Source organism: Triticum urartu, chromosome 1A (assembly GCF_056163025.1).
Source record: "Triticum urartu cultivar PI428250 chromosome 1A, HENAU_Tu73, whole genome shotgun sequence".
NCBI classification, from domain to species: Eukaryota; Viridiplantae; Streptophyta; class Magnoliopsida; order Poales; family Poaceae; genus Triticum; species Triticum urartu.
In genome coordinates this window covers 497,123,760-497,135,804 of record NC_141873.1, presented here as the reverse complement: position 1 = coordinate 497,135,804, position 12,045 = coordinate 497,123,760, and the positions used below count along the sequence as shown (strand labels likewise).

At 42.5% G+C, this 12,045-nt stretch overlaps 1 pseudogene; it reads right to left on the bottom strand.

The window, feature by feature from the left end:
- Nucleotides 1–10,323: 10,323 nt before the first annotated feature.
- On the bottom strand, nucleotides 10,324–11,706 carry LOC147991945 (putative leucine-rich repeat receptor-like serine/threonine-protein kinase At2g24130; annotated as a pseudogene).
- Between the last annotated feature and the right edge of the window lie 339 nt (nucleotides 11,707–12,045).

The following is a 12,045-nucleotide window of genomic DNA, read 5'->3' as shown; positions in this document are numbered from 1 at the left end:
TAGTCATGTGAATTTGGTATTCGTTTGATATTTTGATAAGATGTATGTTGTCTAGCCTCTACTGGTGTTATGTGAATGTCGACTACATAACACTTCACCATTATTTGGGCCTAGAGGAAGGCATTGGGAAGTAATAAGTAGATGATGGGTTGCTAGAGTGACAGAAGCTTAAACCCTAGTTTATGCATTGCTTCGTAAGGGGCTGATTTGGATCCATATGTTTCATGCTATGGTTAGGTTTACCTTAATACTTTTGTTGTAGTTGCGGATGCTTGCAATAGAGGTTAATCATAAGTGGGATGCTTGTTCAATTAAGAACAGCACCCAAGCACCAGTCCACCCACATATCAAATTATCAAAGTATCGAACGCGAATCATATGAACGTGATGAAAACTAGCTTGACGATATTCCCATGTGTCCTTGGGAGCGCTTTTCCTATTATAAGAGTTTATTCCGGCTTGTCCTTTGCTACAAAAAGGATTGGGCCACCTTGCTGCACTTTATTTACTTTTGTTACTTGTTGCTTGTTACAATTTATCTTATCAGAAAACTATCCGTTACCACTTATTTCAGTACTTGCAGAGAATACCTTGCTGAAAACCGCTTATCATTTCCTTCTGCTCCTCGTTGGGTTCGACACTCTTACTTATCGAAAGGACTACAATAGATCCCCTATACTTGTGGGTCATCAAGACTCTTTTTTGGCGCCGTTGGCGGGGAGTGTAGCGCCTTTGGTAGGTGGAATTTGGTAAGGAAAAATTTATATAGTGTGCTGAAATTTACTGTCACTTGTTACTATGGAAAGTAATTCTCTAAGGGGCTTGTTCGGGGTATCTTCACCCCGTCCAGTAGAGCAAAGAGTTGCTCTTCAACCAACTGAACCTATTGAAAATGAAACTCCTTTTGAATTTCCTTCGGGTATGATGGAAAAACTGCTAGCTAACCCTTTTACAGGAGATAGAACAAAGCATCCTGATGAGCACTTAATATATGTGGAGGAAGTTTGTGGATTATTTAAGCTTGCAGGTATACCCGATGATGTTGCTAAGAAGAAGGTCTTCCCTTTATCTTTGAAGGGAGACGCATTGATATGGTATAGGCTATGTGATGATATGAAATCATGGAACTATAAAAGATTGAATTTGGAATTTCATCAAAAGTATTACCCTATGCATCTTGTTCATCGTGATCGCAATTATATATACAATTTCTGGCCTCGCGAAGGAGAAAGCATCGCTCAAGCTTGGGGGAGGCTTAAATCAATGTTATATTCATGCCCCAATCATGAGCTCTCGAGAGAAATAATTATGCAAAGTTTTTATGCTCGGCTTTCTGAAAACAATCGCACCATGCTCGATACTTCTTGTGCTGGCTCTTTTATGATGAAGACTATTAAATTCAGATGGAATTTATTGGATAGAATTAAACGCAACTCTGAAGATTGGGACCTCGACGAAGGTAAGGAGTTAGGTATGTCACCTACGTTTGATTGTGTTATATCTTTTATGGATACCGATATTTTCCGTAAGTTTAGCACTAAATATGGACTTGATTCTGAGATAGTAGCTTCTTTCTGTGGATCTTTTGCTACTTATGTTGATCTCCCTAAGGAGAAGTGGTTTAAATATCATCCTCCCATAGAAGTAAAAGTAGCTGCACCTATTAAAGTTGAAGAAAAGACTGTCGCTTATAATGATCCTATTGTTCCTACTTCTTATGTTGAGAAACCACCTTTCCCTGTTAGAATAAAGGATCATGCTAAAGCTTCAACTGTTGTTCGTAAAAGCAATATTAGAACTTATACACCTCCTGAGCAAGTTAAAGTAGAACCTAATATTGCTATTGTTAAAGATCTCTTGTCTGATAATATTGATGGGCATGTTATTCAGTTCGAAGGTGAAACTACTAGAATTGCTAAACCTTGTGATAAAGATAAACATAGACCTGTGGTAGGCGTGCCTGTTATTTCTATTAAAATAGGAGATCATTGTTATCATGGCTTATGTGATATGGGTGCTAGTGCTGGTGCAATACCTATTGACTTATACAAAGAAATTATGCATGACATTGCACCCGCTGAGTTAGAAGACATTGATGTCACAATTAAACTTGCCAATAGAGATACTATTTCACCAATGGGAATTGTTAGAGATGTTGAAGTCTTGTGTGGGAAAACTAAATATCCTGCTGATTTTCTTGTTCTTGGTTCCCCACAAGATAGCTTTTGTCTCATTATATTTGGTAGACCCTTATTAAATACTGTTAATGCTACCATAGATTGCACAAAGAATGTTGTTACTATTGGCTTGGATGATATGGTTCATGAGTTTAATTTCTCTAAATTTAGTAAACAACATCGTGAGGAAGAATTACCTAGTAAGGATGAAATTATTGGTCTTGCTTCTATTGTCGTACCTCCTAGTGATCCTTTAGAACACTTAGACCATGAAAATGATATGTTCATGAATGAAAGAAGGGAAATAGATGAAGTATTCTTTAAATAGGAACCTATTCTGCAACACAATTTGCCTGTTGAAATTTTAGGGGATCCTCCTCTACCCAAGGGTGATCCCGTGTTTGAGCTTAAACCTTTGCCTGATAATCTTAAATATGCTTATCTTGATGAAAAGGAGATATATACTGTTATTATTAGTGTTAACCTTTCAGAGCATGAAGAAGAAAGATTACTGAAAACTCTAAAGAAGCACCATGCTGCTATTGGATATACTCTTGATGATCTTAAGGGCATTAGTCCCACTCTATGTCAACATAAAATAAATTTGGAAGCAGATGCCAAACCAGTTCGTGATCCTCAATGACGTTTGAATCCTAAAATGAAAGAAGTGGTAAGAAAAGAAATACTCAAGCTTCTGGAGGCAGGTATAATCTATCTCGTTGTTGATAGTCAGTGGGTAAGTCCTGTCCATTGTGTCCCTAAGAAGGGAGGTATTACTGTTGTTCCTAATGATAAAGATGAATTGATTCCACAAAGAATTATCACAGGTTATAGGATGGTAATTGATTTTCGCAAATTAAATAAAGCTACTAAGAAAGATCATTACCCCTTACCTTTTATTGAACAAATGCTAGAAAGATTATGCAAACATACACACTATTGCTTTCTAGATGGTTATTCTGGTTTCTCTCAAATACCTGTGTCGGCTAGAGATCAATCAAAGACTACTTTTACATGCCCTTTTGGTACTTTTGCTTATAGACGTATGCCTTTTGGTCTATGTAATGCACCTGCTACCTTTCAAAGATGCATGATGGCTATATTCTCTGACTTTTGTGAAAAGATTTGTGAGGTTTTCATGGACGATTTTTCCATCTATGGTTCCTCTTTTAATGATTGCTTGAGCAATCTTGATCGAGTTTTGCAGAGATGTGAAGAAACTAATCTTGTCTTGAATTGGGAAAAGTGCCACTTTATGGCTAATGAAGGTATTGTCTTGGGGCATAAAGTTTCTGAAAGAGGTATTGAAGTTGATAAAGCCAAGGTCGGTGCTATTGAAAAGATGCCATGTCCCAAGGACATCAAAGGTATAAGAAGTTTCCTTGGTCACGCCGGATTTTATAGGAGGTTCATTAAGGACTTCTCAAAAATTTCTCAGCCTCTAACTAATTTATTGCAAAAAGATATACCATTTGTCTTTGATGATGATTGTGTAGAAGCATTTGAAATACTTAAGAAAGCATTAGTCTCTGCACCTGTTGTTCAGCCACCTGATTGGAATTTACCCTTTGAAATTATGTGTGATGCTAGTGATTATGCTGTAGGTGCTGTTCTAGGGCAAAGAGTTGATAAGAAATTAAATGTTATTTATTATGCCAGTAAGACTCTAGACAATGCTCAAAGAAATTATGCTACTACTAAAAAAGAGCTTTTAGCAGTTGTATTTGCTTGTGATAAGTTCAGACCTTATATTGTTGATTCTAAAGTAACTATTCACACTGATCATGCTGCTATTAAATACCTTATGGAAAAGAAAGATGCTCAATCTAGACTTATTAGATGGGTTCTCTTGCTGCAAGAATTTGATTTGCATATTGTTGATAGAAAGGGAGCTGAGAACCCCGTTGCAGACAACTTGTCTAGGTTAGAGAATGTTCTTGATGACCCACTACCTATTAATGATAGCTTTCCTGATGAACAATTAAATGTTATAAGTACTTCTCTTAGTACTCCATGGTATGCTGATTATGCTAATTATATTGTTGCTAAGTTTATACCACCTAGCTTCACATACCAGCAAAAGAAAAAGTTTTTCTATGATTTAAGACATTACTTTTGGGATGACCCACATCTTTATAAAGAAGGAGTAGATGGTGTTATTAGACGTTGTTTACCTGAGCATGAACAGGAACAGATCCTACGCAAGTGTCATTCCGAGGCTTATGGAGGACACCACGCTGGAGATAGAACTGCACATAAGGTATTGCAATCTGGTTTTTATTGGCCTACTCTCTTCAAGGATGCCCGTAAGTTTGTCTTGTCTTGTGATGAATGTCAAAGAATTGGTAATATTAGTAGACCTCAAGAAATGCCTATGAATTATTCTCTTGTTATTGAACCGTTTGATGTTTGGGGCTTTGATCATATGGGACCTTTTCCTGCCTCTAATGGATACACACATATTTTAGTTGCTGTTGATTACATTACTAAGTGGGTAGAAGCTATTCCAACTAGTAGTGCTGATCATAACACTTCTATTAAAATGCTTAAGGAAGTTATTTTCCCGAGGTTTGGAGTCCCTAGATATTTAATGACTGATGGTGGTTCACACTTTATTCATGGTGCTTTCCATAAAATGCTTGATAAATATGATGTTAATCATAGAATTGCATCTCCTTATCACCCTCAGTCTAGTGGTCAAGTAGAGTTGAGCAATAGAGAGCTCAAATTAATTTTTCAAAAGACTATTAATAGGTCTAGAAAGAATTGGTCCAAGAAACTTGATGATGCATTATGGGCTTATAGAACTGCATACAAAAATCCTATGGGTATGTCTCCGTATAAAATGGTTTATGGAAAAGCATGTCACTTACCTCTCAAACTAGAACATAAGGCATATTGGGCTATTAAAGAGCTCAACTATGATTTCAAACTTGCCGGTTAAAAGAGGTTATTTGATATTAGCTCACTCGATGAATGGAGAACCCAAGCTTATGAAAATGCCAAGTTGTTTAAAGAAAAAGTTAAAAGATGGCATGAGAAAAGGATACAAAAGCGTGAGTTTAATGTAGGTGATTATGTATTGCTATACAACTCTCGTTTAAGACTTTTTGCAGGGAAACTTCTCTCTAAATGGGAAGGCCCCTATGTTATCGAAGAGGTCTATCGTTCCGGTGCCATAAAAATCAACAACTTCGAGGGCACAAATCCGAAGGCGGTAAACGGTCAAAGAATCAAACATTATATCTCAGTTAATCCCATAAATGTTGAAACCAATATTATTGAAACTGTAACCCTGGAGGAATACATAAGGGACACTTTCCGGAACGTTTCAGACTTCGAAAAGGAATAGGTATGTGGTACGGTAAGTAAACAGACTCCAAAACAATTTTTAAGGCAATATTTCTCCGTTTTGGAATATTTAGAAAAATAGAAAAATAAGTAGCAGTCCGGGAAGGACACAAGGGCCCCACGAGGGTGGTGGGCGCGCCCCCTACCTCGTGTGCCTTCCGGACTCCGTTTTCTTGCACGTTACGTATTTTGGTCGGTAAAAATTCATTATATGACCTCCCGAAGGTTTTCACTCCCGTATCATGCAAACCTCCTCTGTTCTTGTTTTGAGCCGTTTTTCTAACAGATCTAGGTTATCATGACGGCCCCAAGTGCCTCCAAGGACAAGTTCTTCGAGAAGGTCATCAACCCTTACCTCGCGGAGGTGCTGCGACACCCTCAAACCATTGAGTTGCGTGATGGGTTGCTGCACATCCGCGATGAAGAGGGACCAAAGGGGACCGGAAGCATGGAGATGAGGCTCGAAGCAGTGGAGCAACAAGTTTTCAAGTGCCAAGGGATGGTGGAACATGGACTCAACTCTAACCACATGATGATCGCGGAGTTTACTAGCAAACACAAGTTGGATGCTGACAACATCAGGGAGACTATCTTCAAGCTTCATGAGAAGATCGAGCACCTCCAAGCCCAAATCTATGACCTGCAAAACCAAAACTGTGAGTATGAATATAGATTCAAAAGGATGAGTTTGGCTGCAGATTTGAGGATCCCGGAGACTCGATCATCTTTCTATGATGGAGAACCTATGCCTTGGAAGATGGACGCAAGGCCCGCATCATCTACAACACCTCCACCTTCTTCACCGACAAAGGAGATATAATCACATGGGTATGGGCACTCCCCTTGGCAACTGCCAAGCTTGGGGGAGGTGCCCCGGTATCGTTTCACAATCACAACTCCTATCTTTACCGTTTTTCTTAGTTCGATCCTATTAGTAGTATCTTGATCTAGTAGAATAAAGTTTATGGCATGATCTAGTTTTGAGTTTGCTTTATGATCTCTCTTTGTAATCGAGTCCGTGAGCTATATATAATAAAGATTAGTGTTGAGTCAAGGGCTTGATTATTTTGCCATGATCTTGGGTGAATAAAAGAAAAGAGAAAAGAATAAAAAGAAACAAAAAGTTCATATTGATCTTATTGAGAGTAATGACTTCACATAGAAGAGTATGATGATTAAAAATTGTTGGGGGTTGGCAGACATAGCTTTGGTCATTGTTGCAATTAATAGGAAGTAATAAGGAAAGAGAGGTTTTCACATATAGATATATTATCATTGACATCTTTTATGATTGGGAGCACTCATTAAAATATGACATGCTAAAGAGTTGATGTTGGACAAGGAAGACAACGTAATGAGTCATGTCTTTCTTATATCTGAGATAAAGCATGTTGTCATGGATCCTCTAACTTGTTGAGCTTGCCTTTCCCCCTCATGCTAGCCAAATTCTCAGCACCAAGTAGAAATACTACTTGTGCTTCCAAATACCCTTAAACCGGTTTTGCCATGAGAGTCCACCATATCTACCTATGGATTGAGTAGATCCTTCAAGTAAGTTGTCATCGGTGCAAAGCAATAAAAATTGCTATAAATATGTATGATTGATTGGTGTGGGAGAAATAAGCTTTATACGATCTTGTGATGTGGAAGTAATAAAAGCGACGGACTACATAATAAAGGTTCATATCACAAGGGGCAATATAAAGTGACGTTCTTTCGCATTGAGATTTTATGCATCCAACCATAAAAGTGCATGGCAACCTCTGCGAAGGGCCTATCCTTTATTATTATCTTCTACCTTATGCAAGAGTCATGGTGATCTTCACCTTTTCTTTTTCATTTTATCCTTTGGCAAGCTCAGCATGTTGGAAAGAACATGATATATATATATATCTAATTGGATGTAGGGGAGCATGAACCATTATTGTTGACATTACCCTTGAGGTAAAAGGTTGTGGGGCAAAACTATAAGCCCCTATCTTTCTCTGTGTCCGATTAAAACTTCATAACCACATGTATTGCGTGAGTGTTAGCAATTATGGAGGACTAAATGATAATTGAGTATGAGGACTTGCTTTTTTAGCTCTGACATGGACTCTTTTCGATGTTATGATAAATTGCAATTGCTTCAATGACTGAGATTATAGTTTGTTGGAGCCCAATAAGGTTTATGATTTATACTTTTGCATTGTGAATATATCATCACTTGAACATAAGTAATCATATGACAAAATCTATATATGTTGCTGTTATGAGAATAATCATGATGCCTTCATGTCTGTATTTTATTTTTATCGACGCCTCTACCTCTAAACATGAGGACATATTTATTGTTATCGGCTTTTCGCTTGAGGACAAGCGAGGTCTAAGCTTGGGGGAGTTGATACGTCCATTTTGCATCATGCTTTTATATCGATATTTATTGCATTATGGACTATTATTTCACTTTATGTCACAATACTTATGGCTATTCTCTCTTATTTTACAAGGTTTACATAAGGAGGGAGAATGCCGGCAGCTGGAATTCTGGGCTGGAAAAGGAGCAAATATTAGAGACCTATTCTGCGCAACTCCAAAAGTCCTGAAACTCCACGGAACATCTTAAAATAAATAAAGAAAAATCCTCGCCGAAGATGAAGGCCAGGGGGCCCACACCCTACTCACGAGGGTGGGGGCGCCCCCCCCCTAGGGCGCGCCCCCTACCTCGTGGGCCCCCTGGTGGCTCTCCGACGTCCATCTTCTCATATATGAAGTCTTTCGATGAGAAAAAAAATCAGAAGGAACCTTTCGGGACGAGACTCCGCCGCCACGAGGCGGAACCTTGGTGGAACCAATCTAGAGCTCCGACAGAGCTGTTCTGTCGGGGATACTTCCCTCCGGGAGGGAGAAATCATCACCATCGTCATCACCAACGCTCCTCTCATCGGGAGAGGGCAATCTCCATCAACATCTTCACCAGCACCATCTCATCTCCAAACCCTAGTTCATCTCTTGTATCCAATTCTTGTCTCAAAGTCCGGGATTGGTGCTAGTAGTGTTGATTACTCCTTGTAGTTGATGCTAATTGGTTTATTTGGTGGAAGATCATATGTTCAGATCCTATATGCATATTATTACCCCTATGATTATGAACATGAATATGCTTTGTGAGTAATTACGTTTGTTCTTGAGGACAAGGGAGAAGTCTTGCTATTAGTAGTCATGTGAATTTGGTATTCGTTTGATATTTTGATAAGATGTATGTTGTCTAGCCTCTAGTGGTGTTATGTGAACGTCGACTACATAACACTTCACCATTATTTGGCCCTAGAGGAAGGCATTGGGAAGTAATAAGTAGATGATGGGTTGCTAGAGTGACAGAAGCTTAAACCCTAGTTTATGCGTTGCTTCGTAAGGGGCTGATTTGGATCCATATGTTTCATGCTATGGTTAGGTTTACCTTAATACTTTTGTTGTAGTTGCGGATGCTTGCAATAGAGGTTAATCATAAGTGGGATGCTTGTTCAAGTAAGAACAGCACCCAAGCACCGGTCCACCCACATATCAAATTATCAAAGTATCGAACGTGAATCATATGAACGTGATGAAAACTAGCTTGACAATATTCCCATGTGTCCTAGGGAGCGTTGTTCCTATTATAAGAGTTTGTTCCGGCTTGTCCTTTGCTACAAAAAGGATTGGGCCACCTTGCTGCACTTTATTTACTTTTGTTACTTGTTGCTCGTTACAATTTATCTTATCACAAAACTATCCGTTACCACTTATTTCAGTACTTGCAGAGAATACCTTGCTGAAAACCGCTTATCATTTCCTTCTGCTCCTCGTTGGGTTCGACACTCTTACTTATCGAAAGTACTACGATAGATCCCCTATACTTGTGGGTCATCAACGTATCACTCAACAACGTCTACAAGAAGAAGGTTGTGTAGTAGACATCACAGGGAGAGGGGACGAAAAAACCCTACGAAAAAACCCGGCGAAGGTGGGAGGTGGGACGGAAAAAAACCCGGAACGGAGACTACCAACTGCTCCATCTCTACTCCTAATGGAGCAGTTGGTAGCCTGGTACTCCAGTTTTATTTTCGTCCGGTTTTATTTCCTCCCACCTCCCACCACCCCCTACATGCTGGTTTTCTCCCTCTCAATGAAAAACCAAGTCGATTCACCTGATCCCCTTTCGGTTTTTTGCGCTTTCTTTGGCAGGTGCAGATTTAATTCAATCACGGAAATACCACTGCCATATATTGAGAGCGGAACAGGAAAGGCTGGCAGTTGTAGAATCAATCATGTAAACACTAGGTATTCAGGATTCAGGTATCACATGGCGCTACCTTATTTCACGTAAGCACTTGGCGGGCAGGCTGATCCAAAGGTTTGTCATGTTTTACCCATTCCCTACCTTCGTTTAGCCTACCATACCAAAAATACTTGAAGCCAAATCACAAATGCCATCGTTGGTGCTTCCGGCAGTAATATGTGTGGAAAATCTGTTAATTGAGATCACCTTCCTAATAAAGGACCGACATAAGATATCCCCTGATGACCTTCCAAAAGAAATGCAGATTTTTCACGGTAACAAATCACGGATCCGGCGTCAAACCACGCCATTGAATCAATTCGTTGCGACATCCTCCATTGCCCATTCATCCTTCTACTCCTCCGAGGCAATCAGCACAACTAGCGCACCAGAAACCACGACGTATGCAAGCATCTACAACGACGATGATTTGAGCAGCCTCGACATATCGGATTGGTCTAGGGTAAGTTTAATGAATTAATTCATGTTTGTGCACAATCAGGTCGGGAAAGCCAGGATCTCGCCTTGGAGGCCATTGTAGGAGAGGTCGAGGATTTCTAGGTTGTCGCACTCGCCGAGGCTCAGTGGAATGGCACCGGCAAGGCGGTTGTGGTGGAGCATCAGCCTCCTGAGCTGCGTGAGGTTGGAGAACGTGTCTGGGATGGCGCCAGTGAGGCGATTGCCGGAGAGGTCGAGGAGGCCGAGGTGCGGGAGCTTACCGATGGACCGGGGGATCCCGCAGGAGAGGAGGTTGTTGGAGAGGTACAACTGCTCGAGCCACCGCATGCGTGATAAGTCCGGCGGGATGGAGCCGTTGATGAGGTTATTAGAGAGGTTTAGGTACGTGAGGTTGACGAGGCCGGAGATGTTGGGAGGGATGGAGCCTGAGATGGCGTTGTCCTCGAGGTGGATCTGCCGGAAGCTGCGTGAGAGCTCGCCGATGAACGATGGCAGTTTGCCGCCGAGGCCGTTCCCAGCGGGCTCGAGCTCCTGCAGGCGAGTGCAGTTTCTGAGGGAGTGGAAAAAGGGATCCAGGTTGGTGTTGCCATTGTGGCTAGAGAGGTTGTTGTAGGATAGGTAGAGGTACTGGAGCCGCGGCAACCTGTCGAACACCTGCGATGGCAGCTCACCGGCGAGGTAGTTGGACTCGAAGTCGACCCACTCGAGAATGGGGGTGTTGGACAGCATTGGCAGGATCAGGCCGGATAGCTCGTTAGACCATAGGAGGAGGTAACAGAGGCTGGGGAGGCGGCACTCAGTGGCGTAGGGGATGTCGCCGGCGAGCGAGTTGTTGGCGAGGTCCATGTACTGCAAGGCGGAGAAGTTGCAGAACAGCGTCTCTGGGATGCCGCCGGAGAGCCGGTTGCCGCTGAGGTCGAGGTAGTAGAGCTCCCGGAGGAGCCCGATGCCGGCAGGGATCGCGCCCTCGAGCAGGTTGTTCGTCAGGCTCAGCTGCGTCAGCCTCGACAACGCGGAAATCTTGTCGGGGACCTCCCCGACGAACGCGTTGCTGGACAGATCAAGCATCGTGAGGACAGACAGCTGCCCCAGCACCGGCAAGAGCACGCCGCGGATCCCACAGCCGCTGAGCACCAACTATGTGACGCGCTGCCTGTCGGCAGGGCCACGGGCACATGTGACACCGGTCTAGTTGCAGACCCGCGGCGAGCGGGCCCAGTCGGTGAGGGTGCCGCCAGGGTCGGCCGAGATGCGAAATCGAGGAGGTCCCTGCTTGACGTCTGTGCTGCGCGGGCTGCCATCCCGCTCCAAACCACGCGCGCCGTCATCGCTGCTGTGTGTGGGATGGAGGCAAGCGGCACCAACCATAATAGACATCGCCTCGACGACAGCCTCCGGCAGGGTTTGTGGGGCGATGGTCATGGGCCTCAAATTGGGTGGGCGACACGTGACGGTGAGAGGCTCCAGTGTGGGTCGAAGAGGCCTTGCGAGGCATGGAGGGAAATCGACGACATGATGGAGAGATCAGACCAGCCACCTATGTGTCCGGCCCGGCCACGGACTGAGACGGTGAGAAGCGAGCCCTTCTACGCGCCTCCCTGTCGGATCCATGGTGGAAAGACCAATGAGGGCGCTGGCTCGGTGCCGACGTGGCAGCGCGACGGGTCGTCGACGACATGTGGGCATCCATAAGAGCTTCTTTGCGACTAAAGAAATAACCGAGCCGGCAAGATGCAATGCTGACAGATTTTGACGTGTTCG